At 56.1% G+C, this 10,590-nt stretch overlaps 1 non-coding gene across 1 annotated transcript; it reads left to right on the top strand.

Moving 5' to 3' along the window:
• The first annotated feature begins 203 nt into the window (after positions 1–203).
• On the top strand, positions 204–276 carry TRNAC-GCA (transfer RNA cysteine (anticodon GCA)). Its single transcript has one exon. It is a non-coding gene; the product is annotated as a tRNA-Cys (tRNA).
• Positions 277–10,590: the final 10,314 nt, after the last annotated feature.

Here is a 10,590-nt window from a genome sequence, read left to right as displayed (position 1 = left end):
TACGGGTACGAATCTCTTTATGGGGGAGACCACGTGGCCTCATGTCTGCCGCTGCCAACTATAGTCATTATAGTATAGCCAAGATAGTAAGGCCGCCGGGGGGCCTTTGGCAGCGGCATGGCCGGGACATTGCCATTTACGCGATGGCGCGCTCATCATTTATGTTATTTTTATTTCAAGTATGCCAGTTTACATAGCAAGCGGCCGAAATAGCTCTGTTGGGAGAGCGTTAGACTGCAGATCTAAAGGTCCCGGGTTCGATCCCGAGTTTCGGCAGAAGCGTTTTAATGACAAGATAATCACTTATCACGCTTATAAACGTGAAAAATATAAAACGTGGAGTTGACAGCATTAACTTTTTGCGTACTTTACCCGAAGGTGTCAAAGCGCTTCACAGAAGGACCAATAAAGAAATACAGAAGCAAATGCAAACAGTAAGTTGCATCTCTCGTGCCAGTCATCCCACACACCATGCCCCTGTTCTAGCCAGGCGGGCACGGAGCTCCAGACACTCACCGAGGCAGCCCTGACGCCGGCGCACCAGTGCGCGCGGCTGCCCAGCCGTAGGATACCCGCGCTCCATTGCAATTGGCCCGGGCCTAGTTACTGGCAGCGCACTCTCGTGGCGGTGCCTCCTACGCACCAGGCCCGGTCTCAGTCAGGTGGCGCACCGAGGGCAGCCCTGACGCCGGCTCGGCAGTGCGCACGGCACCGCCAGGGCGGGCTCCTTTCACCCCTGCTTGTAGGATCGCGAGGGGTCCGCTGCTGTTGCATCTGCAGGGGCAGCACCTTCAACGGGGAACAGGATGTCACCAGGGTCCCCTGTTCACATGGCCCAGCGATAGGTCATCTCTCCGGGCAGATAGCATGTTGCATTACATTGCCGCGATCCATAGCGATCCTTGCCGGGGGTGTCTCAGAGGGACGGGGAACGGGGCTCATCACGAACAGCTCCCGCATTCACTGATCGGCCGCCACGATGGCCGACGCGTTATTCACCAGTCCGTTTAAATGAGAGTCATTTAAATCACGGACAGGTACAATGGTGGGACACAATGATGGATTTGGTGTTCCCGTGGCGTCGCCTCCCTCGGGTCGGGCAAAAGCTCGACGCTGCGGGCCAGGGGGCAGGGGAAGCCCGACAGTGGGTCAGCCCGCCAGCTCCCTCCCACGTGGCATGGCCTGCGCCTCACAGAAGGTTGCCACCACGTGGAGGGCGGGGCGGAGGCCATCCACACCATCTACCATGCACACCCTTTCCATCCCTTAACGGCGCCGGGGTCCCCAGGCCGCGTGTCCGGCGGCTCCCGGGCCACGCAGGACGCGTGAAACTTGGCATGCGGTTTTGGTTTTGGGGAGGGCGGCGGGTCGTCCCTGACCAGCCCTCCCGCACCATACCCCTCGAGGTGTACTGCGTGAATTGATAGCTCTGGTAGCGTACTACCTCATCTGTCCTTCCATCGGGCTGGGAGCCAAGCGCTCCAACCCCATGGCCCGGCATCTGCTTAGCTGTAAGTAGGGGAGGCACTCGCGGCGCCGGCGGTAGCACGCTGGCTAATCCCGGGGGTTTAGTGGGTATGAGTGTTGGCCTCTTGCATTGCGGGTGCACGGTTTATTACGGTTTCACCTCCGCTTGGTGACACGTGATGCACTTATACCTCTACATGTACAAAGAGGCATATGTAACTTGCCCATCAGTCACATATCCACTTGTAATGGCAGGTTAGCTATACCCTGAACATTACCCCCACGTATGTCACTAATCTACCATACAGAACTTGCCAACTCGCAACGCGCTCGTTTGAGACTGTGTTATTACTCGCCCACATCTGGGCCCTGCCAGTAAAGCCTAGGCAAATAAATCGCAGGCCCTCCTGTTACGCACCCTAAACTGGGCGTAAGCATGCCAATAAGTGTCCAAGTTAATCTGGGCACCAGATTTAAACCAACCGCAAACTTAAATAAATGCGAGGTCACCAGCGATCTTGGCCTACTCCGTGGCTGAGTAGCGGTCCTCTCTGAAAGCCAGCCAGTGCTAATAATGACAATTGAGGGACGGTGCCGCGCACCAGACACAACCACCCTATAAAGCTAGAGCGCCGATGCGCTAGCTGCCGAAAATGGCAATGGCGGGCCATAGCCGCACCTCCGGACGTTAAAAGGGGGTGTAAAAGGTACCAGTTTGACAAGTGTGTACCCCGCAACTAACTAGGTTGGAAAATTAATGAGGGCCCCTCCCCCTTGTGTGACACAGGTGGATGCCATGACAGAACATTTAACTAAAATTTGTTGCAAGTCTCGGTGTACTCTCGCACAGCAAGTTGAGGAGCTCAACAATCGCCGAATTGAACAAATCCAATAGCTTCTAACACAATTCTACAGCTGTACCTAGTAATGTAAGCATTCCTACGAGCTCCATCAAGTGAATGCAAACGCGTTGCCTGTCAGTACATGTGCATGAGCTAATTTGCCACTTATATCGAGTAACTACCCTTTAGTCCATGTCAAAAGGACATGCCCCTTAACACTATAATGCAATCAGTTTATATCATGCCCTCATAGTGAGGTTCCCTGGTGCAACCGGGCCAGAGCAACAAACTATTTTGCTATACAGGAGGCTGTATAGACGGGTCTCTTCCCTGCAACATTCCAATTCATGATGTAAACAAGGTCTAATTCGGTGGCACATGAATGAAGAGCCGCCTTGTAGTCACAAAGTACAATGTCGAAAAAAAGACAGGGCAGTCACTGCATTCCCTGTGGAGTGACACATCCAATTCCCATAAAGCATACTTGCTGTAGTCCTCTCCCAGGTAACCCTACCTGCTGCCCAAAGGAGACCCTAGGTGTTGAACCAACCATGCCCTTGTTTGCTTAGTAGCCCCCAGCCTTGCTAGCCCACCACCGAAATGTGTGCAGTGGGCATGCCTGACTCCTGGAGGTACTGGTGGACATATGTAATATGCGGTTCTTGCGATATCACATGCCCTTACATCCACATGCATGAGAGTTGCACGCTGAAAACAGCACGGAGCATACCCAAGTAACTGCCCCTTGTAATGAGACTAGAGGACATGCCACACCCCCTATGGTGACCTACGCACAGCCCCCGCTGTGCCCACAGCCCCACACAAACCCAGTGTGTTATGGCCCTTATACTGTTGATGCTTCAGGTGGCATCCTATGCGAGTAAGGTGGTTCCAATGTTGTTCCTGCATGCGACAAAACAACCATTAAAAGCCCTGCCCCCCTCGATAACAAATGACTTCACTGCAATGGGGCAGGGGCCAACAATGCACCACGCAACTGAGGCCAAGTTTGCTGGTCAGTTCCGAGAACTTGGTCAACCACACACATTCTCGTAAGGAGTTGGGTGAGGCAAATACTAAGTAAATATTCAAATGCTAAGTCGAAATGCTGACCTCAACCTTCTCCTCCTTCAAGGAGACTTCCAACTTGTCATGCCATCTCTATTCTCTGAAAGAAGACCTATTATTATAGAGATTTTTATTCTCCTTGACTATGAAAGTATCCTCCCAGTGTGTTCCTGTGGATTGAGAGACAGCTATTTACGAAGAAAAACCTTCTACCTGTGTTTGGTACTCTATTGAAACATGCCCACTTCACTTTTCTCTTGTAACACGCTGCTTGCGACCTCTTACATTGCGTTTATACAGGTAACAAGCTACTGTATAATAGTAGGGTGGACAATCGCAGCACTATCGCAAGACCCGGGGCGACATTCACCATAGAGGGTAAACTCCAGGAGGCTGTACTTAGAACGCCTGAAGCAACTATTAAAAAGTGGCTCCCTGAGAGGGGACATTTATGCGAGTCCCTCCCAGTAACCACTCCATGGAAGTTACTTCCTCCGTGGCTATCCTAGACTGTAGTCCACGAAGGAACATGTAAGACATCTCCCAACCTGTCCGCCCACCCCGCGAGCCCCGGCAGGAAACTACCATGGACCCCACAATGGCCGCTAATCGGGAAAAGGAATCGAAAATACACAGGATATATTAATGGCGTCTAAAGGCAGATGCAGGTATGGTGCTGAGAGCCTCCACTGTACATTTACCGGACTCACTATGTCAACTGTATTCGGGGATTTGTAGTCTTGGGTCAGTTTCGTCGATCCTGTCGATGGTTAAATAAAGGCACAGCATTGCGTCGGGACATCAGGCATGCAGCATGCTAGAACTGTATGAGGTGACGCATGTGTACGTGTATCTGTGTGCCCATACTAGAGAATTGTGTTCTTCCAGACAAACAGTAAGTCAACTAGGCGCGAGGTGATCAGCAGTGCGCCAAAGGTGTTAATTCTAAGTCACTTTTCAGGTATTTGGTGTCTTGGGGTCTGTGTGACTCTTTAATGGCGGTGTGGAATTTTATATTGGCACCTTATCTCATACATATGGCAGATTTGCTGCGGTGCTTACTCCTGTGGCGCTCAATTGAGAGGGGTCCTCACTTTGGGTTTTATCTTACTGTACTGTCACGGCAGGTATGACGGTTGGGTAGTCAGTCAAAGATGTGCCAAAATTAGGATAGTTTGCTAATGCTAGGTCTAGCCCTAGGCTAACAGGTTCATATATCCCCCTTGCAGATCGATCTTCTGGGGCCTTTCCAAGAGGCATAGTTAGTCTTGTGTATGAACATTCCTGGGACCTGCACTGCTGTTAACTCAACCATGTGGATAAGGTAACATGGCAATAGTCAATTTGCTCTTCCATAATACTGCTGTTGTCTGCCTGTGAGTCCAAGACTCTGGAACCTGGCAGACAGCCTATCCTCTGAGCCATCAGATCGAGAGCTCCTGCTACCTTTCAGTAGCTGGTAGGGTCTTTCAGCCTGTAGTGTTACACTCTTTGCACGTGCTAGTGGGGCAACTGTGCAACCACAGCCTGAGCCACGACTGCCAATAATACTAAGGAGTGGGCCTCTATAAGACTCATTATAGAATTGCTCATGAAGTCACTAACAGCTGTTATGGAAACTCAGGATGTCTATCAGGTAGTCCATCACCCCTATTGTTCGTTTCACGATTATGGGTGGTGGCTTTGCACGTTGGGCTCCTATCAGGATTGGACACACGGCTTTCTTTCAGGGTTATTGTGGTTGGGCTCCCCTGGTTTGCATTTGAACAGCTTCGGGTTGCACCTGAGTAACCTCCAGATTCCTTTGCACTCTTCCCAAGGTGAGAAGTTGGCCTGAGGTGGGATATCGCCAATTTCAGGAGTGCCTGGGTGCAGCTTATTAAATCTGTTAGACGGGACCTGGAGGGTCGGCCGAGGACAAGGGGAGAGGTCTCCGGGGAGAGCCGTCTCCAGCGATCGTACAGACAAGTAACTTCCCCCCCACAGATGTACACCACACAAGGATAAGGTTCAACGTTCTTTATAAGCAAAACTTCAAGTACGGTGAAATGGTACAAGGAGGTCTGGACTCAGGGGTCCCCTCTATTCTAGTCTCTTGGTTGGGGAAAGGGTAGCGGGACAGTCTCGTTACCAATCTGGTAGATGAAATAGCTCACAATCCTCGAGCTCGGCGTTCTAGATGGTCGGGCCGCGGCGGAGCCAGCAGGTCCCGGGATGGTTGAAGGTAGCGACGGTCCGCGGCCGAGCCAGCAGGTCCCGATGAAGGAGGTGGTTACAAACGGTCCGCGGCCACGCCAGCAGGTCCCGACGACGAGGAAGGTTTCAGAAGGTTGCGGCAGCGCCAGCAGGCAGGTCGATAGTTCGCAAGGCAGGGCTACGGCAGCGCCAGTAGTCCGTCAAGGATGAGTTCTTCACTGCGTCTCTCGACTCCAGGATACAACTGCCTTCCTGCTCTGGAGCTGCCCCAGTTATAGGTCTGGCGCCCTTTGATGTCCGGACCCTCGCACTTGGAGGTCGGGAGGTCCAGGATGAGGGAGTCCAGACACCCAGCAGGGGGGTGGAGCCAGCGCCCGGGGGAGCTGGGGCGATCGGCACCTGGCGGGGGAGAGCCATCGACACCTCTTTCTCCCATTGACCCGCCAAGTAGTCCGCTCACCTCCTGGGTGGATGGTGGTGCCGGGATGTCGGGGCCTGGCCAGGCCCAGGGTTGGGGTCGATCGGAGGCCATGTGGCCTCGTGGTGCTGTGTCCAAGATGGCGCCCAGGCCGGGCGAGAGGGCCGGTAGGGAATCGGGCCCATGATGGGGAGATGTCCAGGAGCAGGGGTCCCATATGAGACGGGAAACGGGGGGTTGTTGCGTGTAACACCTGAAGAGCCAGGCTCGGGCCTGGTCGTGCGGGGAGGGAGCAAGCCTTTCACGTGGCCTGTCCAACATGCGTCCCCCCCAGCTGAAGGCGGGGAGAGTCACCCATCCTCTTGGGGACTCTCTTCGTCGAGGCGGAAAAAGCGTGACAGGCCATCTGCGTTGGCGTGGTCTTGCCCTGGTCGATGTTCCACAGTGAAGTCCATCCCCTGCAGGGAGATGGACCAACGCAAGAGTTTCGGGTTTTCCCCCCGCATCTGCATTAGCCACTGCAGGGGCCGATGATCGGTCTGTACCCGGAAGTGGGTACCGAAGAGATAAGGCCGGAGCTTTTTGAGGGCTCACACCACGGCAAAGGCCTCCCTCTCGATGGTGCTCCAGCGTTGCTCTCGGGCCAGGAGCCGTCTGCTGATGAAAGCCACTGGCTGGTCAAGTCCTTCGGGGTTCAGCTGGGAAAGGACTGCCCCAATGCCATGGTCGGAGGCGTCCGTTTGGACGATAAATTCCTGACTGTAGTCGGGGGCCTGGAGCACAGGGGCGGAGCACATGGCGGCCTTCAGCTTCTCGAAGGCCGCTTGACAGTCGGGGGTCCAGTTGACTTTCGTTGGTTGGTTTTTGGATGTGAGTTCCGTGAGGGGCCCCACAATGCTACCATAGTCCCTCACGAACCGCCGGTAGTAGCCTGTGAGTCCCAAGAAGGCGCGGACCTCGGTCTGGGTGATGGGGGGCTGCCAAGCCTGGATGGCAGCGATTTTGAGTTGCAGAGTGGCCACCAGACCGCTTCCCACCTGGTGCCCGAGATAGGTCACGGACCCCTGGCCAATTTGGCATTTGCTGGCCTTGATCGTGAGGCCAGCTCGTTAGAGGGCCTGTAGCACCTCTCGGAGGTGGTGGAGGTGGTCGGACCAGTGGCGGCTGTACACAGCGATATCGTCCAGGTAGGCGGCGCTGAATTCTTCGAGTCCCGCCAGGACCTGGTTTACTAGCCGCTGAAAGGTTGCTGGGGCATTCTTCATGCCGAATGGCATGACCTTGAAGTGGTAGTGGCCATCAGGAGTGGAGAAGGCAGATCGTTCTTGGGCCCGGGGTGTGAGGCCGATCTGCCAGTAGCCCGCTGTCAGGTCGAAGATGCTGAGGTAGCGGGCAGCTCCCATGCGGTCGATTAGTTCATCTGCTCGGGGAATGGGGTGTGCGTCTGTCCTGGTGACCGCATTCAAGCCCCGGTAGTCAACGCAGAACCGGAGTTCAGGCGTGGTGCCGGGGGCGGCCGCTTTGGGGACCAGTACCACCAGGCTGGCCCAGGGGCTGTCGGAGGGCTCGATGACCCCGAGCGTGAGCATCTTGGCCACCTCCTCTTGGATGCAGGCCCGTACCCGATCTGGTACGTGGTAGGCCCGATGGCGGACAGGGGGGCTCTCCACGGTGTCCACGTCATGTAAGCACCAGGGGGTGACCCCTGGGGTGAGGGAGAACAGGGTAGCGAACTGCAGCAGGAGGTCTCGGCAGCCTTGGCGCTGTTCCGGGGTGAGGGCCTCCGAGAGTCGGACCCCGTCCACGGAGCCGTCCTTCTCCTGAGTTCGTAGGAGGCCAGGAAGTGGTTCAGAGTCCTCCTCGGCTCCGCTGTCTGTTGCCATCAGGAGGCTGAGCTCCGAGCGCACAAAGTGGGGTTTCAGTCTATTGGCGTGGAGGACCCGGAGAGGGTTCCGTGAAGATTCCATATCGATGAGATAGGTGACAGGGCTCTTGCGCTCGACTACCTTGAAGGGCCCTGTCCATTTGTCGTGCAGGGCGCATGGTTCGGTGGGAGACATTACCCACACTTGTTGGCCAGGTTCAAATTCAATGGAGGAGGCATTTTGATCGTACCACCGTTTCATGTCTTCCTGACTGGCCTCCAAGTTTGCTTTTGCCATTTCCCTGAACCGTCTGGTCTGGTTGCGGAGGGTTAGGAGGTACTTGAAAACATCTGGAGGGTTCTTTAGAGGGGGCATTTCCCAGCCTTCTTTGACTAGGCTGAGCGGCCCACGCACCGGGTGTCCATACAAGAGTTTGAACGGGCTGAAGCCGAGGGACTTCTGGGGGACTTCTCGGTAGGCAAAGAGGAGGCACGGCAGTAGCACATCCCACTGGCGACGGAGGGGCTCTTCCAACCCCCCAATCATTCCTTTGAGCGTGCGGTTGAACCGCTCAACCAGTCCGTTTCCTTGGGGGTGATAGGGGGTCGTGAATCTGTAGGTGACTCCACACTGTTGCCAGAGGGACTTCATGTATTTTGAAATAAAGTTTGTGCCCCGGTCGCTGACGACTTCTCTGGGGAAGTCCACCCGGGAGAAGATCCCCATCAAGGCCCGGCCGACTACCGGGGCTGTCACAGTTCGCAGGGGAACAGCCTCGGGGTAGCGAGTGGCGTGGTCCACCAGTACCAGGATGAACCGATGTCCTTGGGCTGTACGGGGGTCCAGGGGCCCCACAATGTCTATCCCCACCCTCTCGAACGGGGTGGTGACCACCGGGAAAGGTTGCAGAGGTGCTTTAAGCTTGCGGCCGCTCTTCCCGCTGGCCTGGCACGTGGGGCAAGACCGGCAGTGCTGGAGTACGTCGTTCCTCATCTTGGGCCAGAAAAAGTGAGTCACCAGGCGGCTGTAGGTTTTGTCCTGACCCAGGTGGCCAGCCAGGGGGACATCGTGGGCCAGGTTTAGCAAGAAGTCTCTAAAGCGTAGGGGCACCACTAGCATCGACTGGCCCCTAACTCTGCGATTCTCTGTTCGCTGTACAACAGGTCATTGTCCCAATAGACCCAATGGGTTCCGGAGGTATCCCCTGCACTCTGGGCGAGGGCTTGTTGGCGGAGTCCCTCGAGGGAGGGACAGGTCTTCTGCTCGTGGCGAAACTGTTCCTGGGTGGGCCCCCCCTCCTGACGCCACTGAGCCAGGCCGGGAAGGTCCTGAGGCTGAACGAGCCCCTCGGGAGTTTGCTCTGGGGGGACGGCGCGGTCGGTATCTTCTACTGGAGCGACCGGGGGAGGAGGTGCCGGCCATTCATGTTCTTCGGGTCGGGGGGTGGCACGGGCAGCCATGGACCGGGTGGTTACGCACGCCCAGTCCGGGATGCCCAACATCCCCAGGTGCTCTCTCCTCTCTACGGCGGCCCACGGGGAACTCTCAAGATCATTTCCCAGGAGGCAGTCTACGGGGGCGTCATCTCGTACCGTCACCTTCAACATGCCGGAGACTCCTCCCCACTCGAAGGGGACGCAGGCCATCCGACATAGACTCTCCGAATTGTCGACTGAACGGACAGGGCAGAGAACGTTCGGCAGGATCTGTTCTGGGGTCACCAGGTGACAGCGGACGGCCGTTACACTGGCCCCGGTGTCACGTAGGGCTTCGGCCCGGCGTCCATTAATGTTCACCCACTGACTGTACTTCCGGGTGTTGGCGGGCAGGGGGACCCGCGGGACCATGTCTCTTCCCCCTAGGCACGCTAGAACCATGGCGGCGGGTTCCCATTCTTGGTGTTCTTGCTCACATTCCTCGTGTTCTTCGGAGATTTGTTCTTCCCCCAGGGCGGCGGCAGCCATCTGGCGGGGTCTCGGCGTCTGGCTCTGTGGACAATTCGGGTCGTTTGCGTAGTGGCCGACTCGCTGGCATCGGTGACAGGTGACATTGGCTCTGTATCCCGGCCGCGCCGGGGTGTTGCCCCGGTTGGCCGGGGGCGGGGTGCTGGTAACGGGAGCGGCCGGGGCGTTGTCTCTTCCTCGGCCCTGGCCCCCTCCTCCTCCTCGGGGACGGTGCTGACCGTGGTTGTTCCGGTTCTGTTCATGGGAACCATTTCGGCCCACTCGGGTAATTTCCCACCGGTCAGCCTCGGCGGCGAGCTGCCGCGGATCAGTCAATTTACTGTCGAGGAGGTGCTGCCTGAGCTCGACGAAGCAGTTGTTTGACAGATGCTCCCATACCATGAGATTGAAGAGTTGCTCGTAGGTCGTTACGTTGCTTCCCTTGATCCAACCCTCGAAGGCTCGGCTGAAATAGTTCACGTATTCCACCCAAGTTGTACCCGGGATCCGGGTGCAGTCTCGGAACCTCTGGCGGTACATTTCGGGTGTGAGCCCATAGCGGGTGAGGAGGGTAGCTTTCATGTGGTCATAGGAGGTCATCAGATGGTCGGGAAGCTGTAGCAGGGCATCGCGGCCCTCATTGACGAACCTCCCCCATAGACCGGCTCCCCAGTCGCTGCGATCGATCCGGTGGGAGGTCATAGCGATCTCATAGGCCTTGAACCACTGCTGTATGTCGTCATCTCGGAAATATTCTCGAACGACATCCTTGGGGATGTGTACCTTCTTTT

Source organism: Lissotriton vulgaris, chromosome 4_2 (genome assembly GCF_964263255.1).
Source record: "Lissotriton vulgaris chromosome 4_2, aLisVul1.2, whole genome shotgun sequence".
Lineage (NCBI taxonomy): Eukaryota > Metazoa > Chordata > Amphibia > Caudata > Salamandridae > Lissotriton > Lissotriton vulgaris.
The sequence above is the reverse complement of the archived record's forward strand: the minus strand, read 5'-3'. Positions and strand labels throughout refer to the sequence as shown.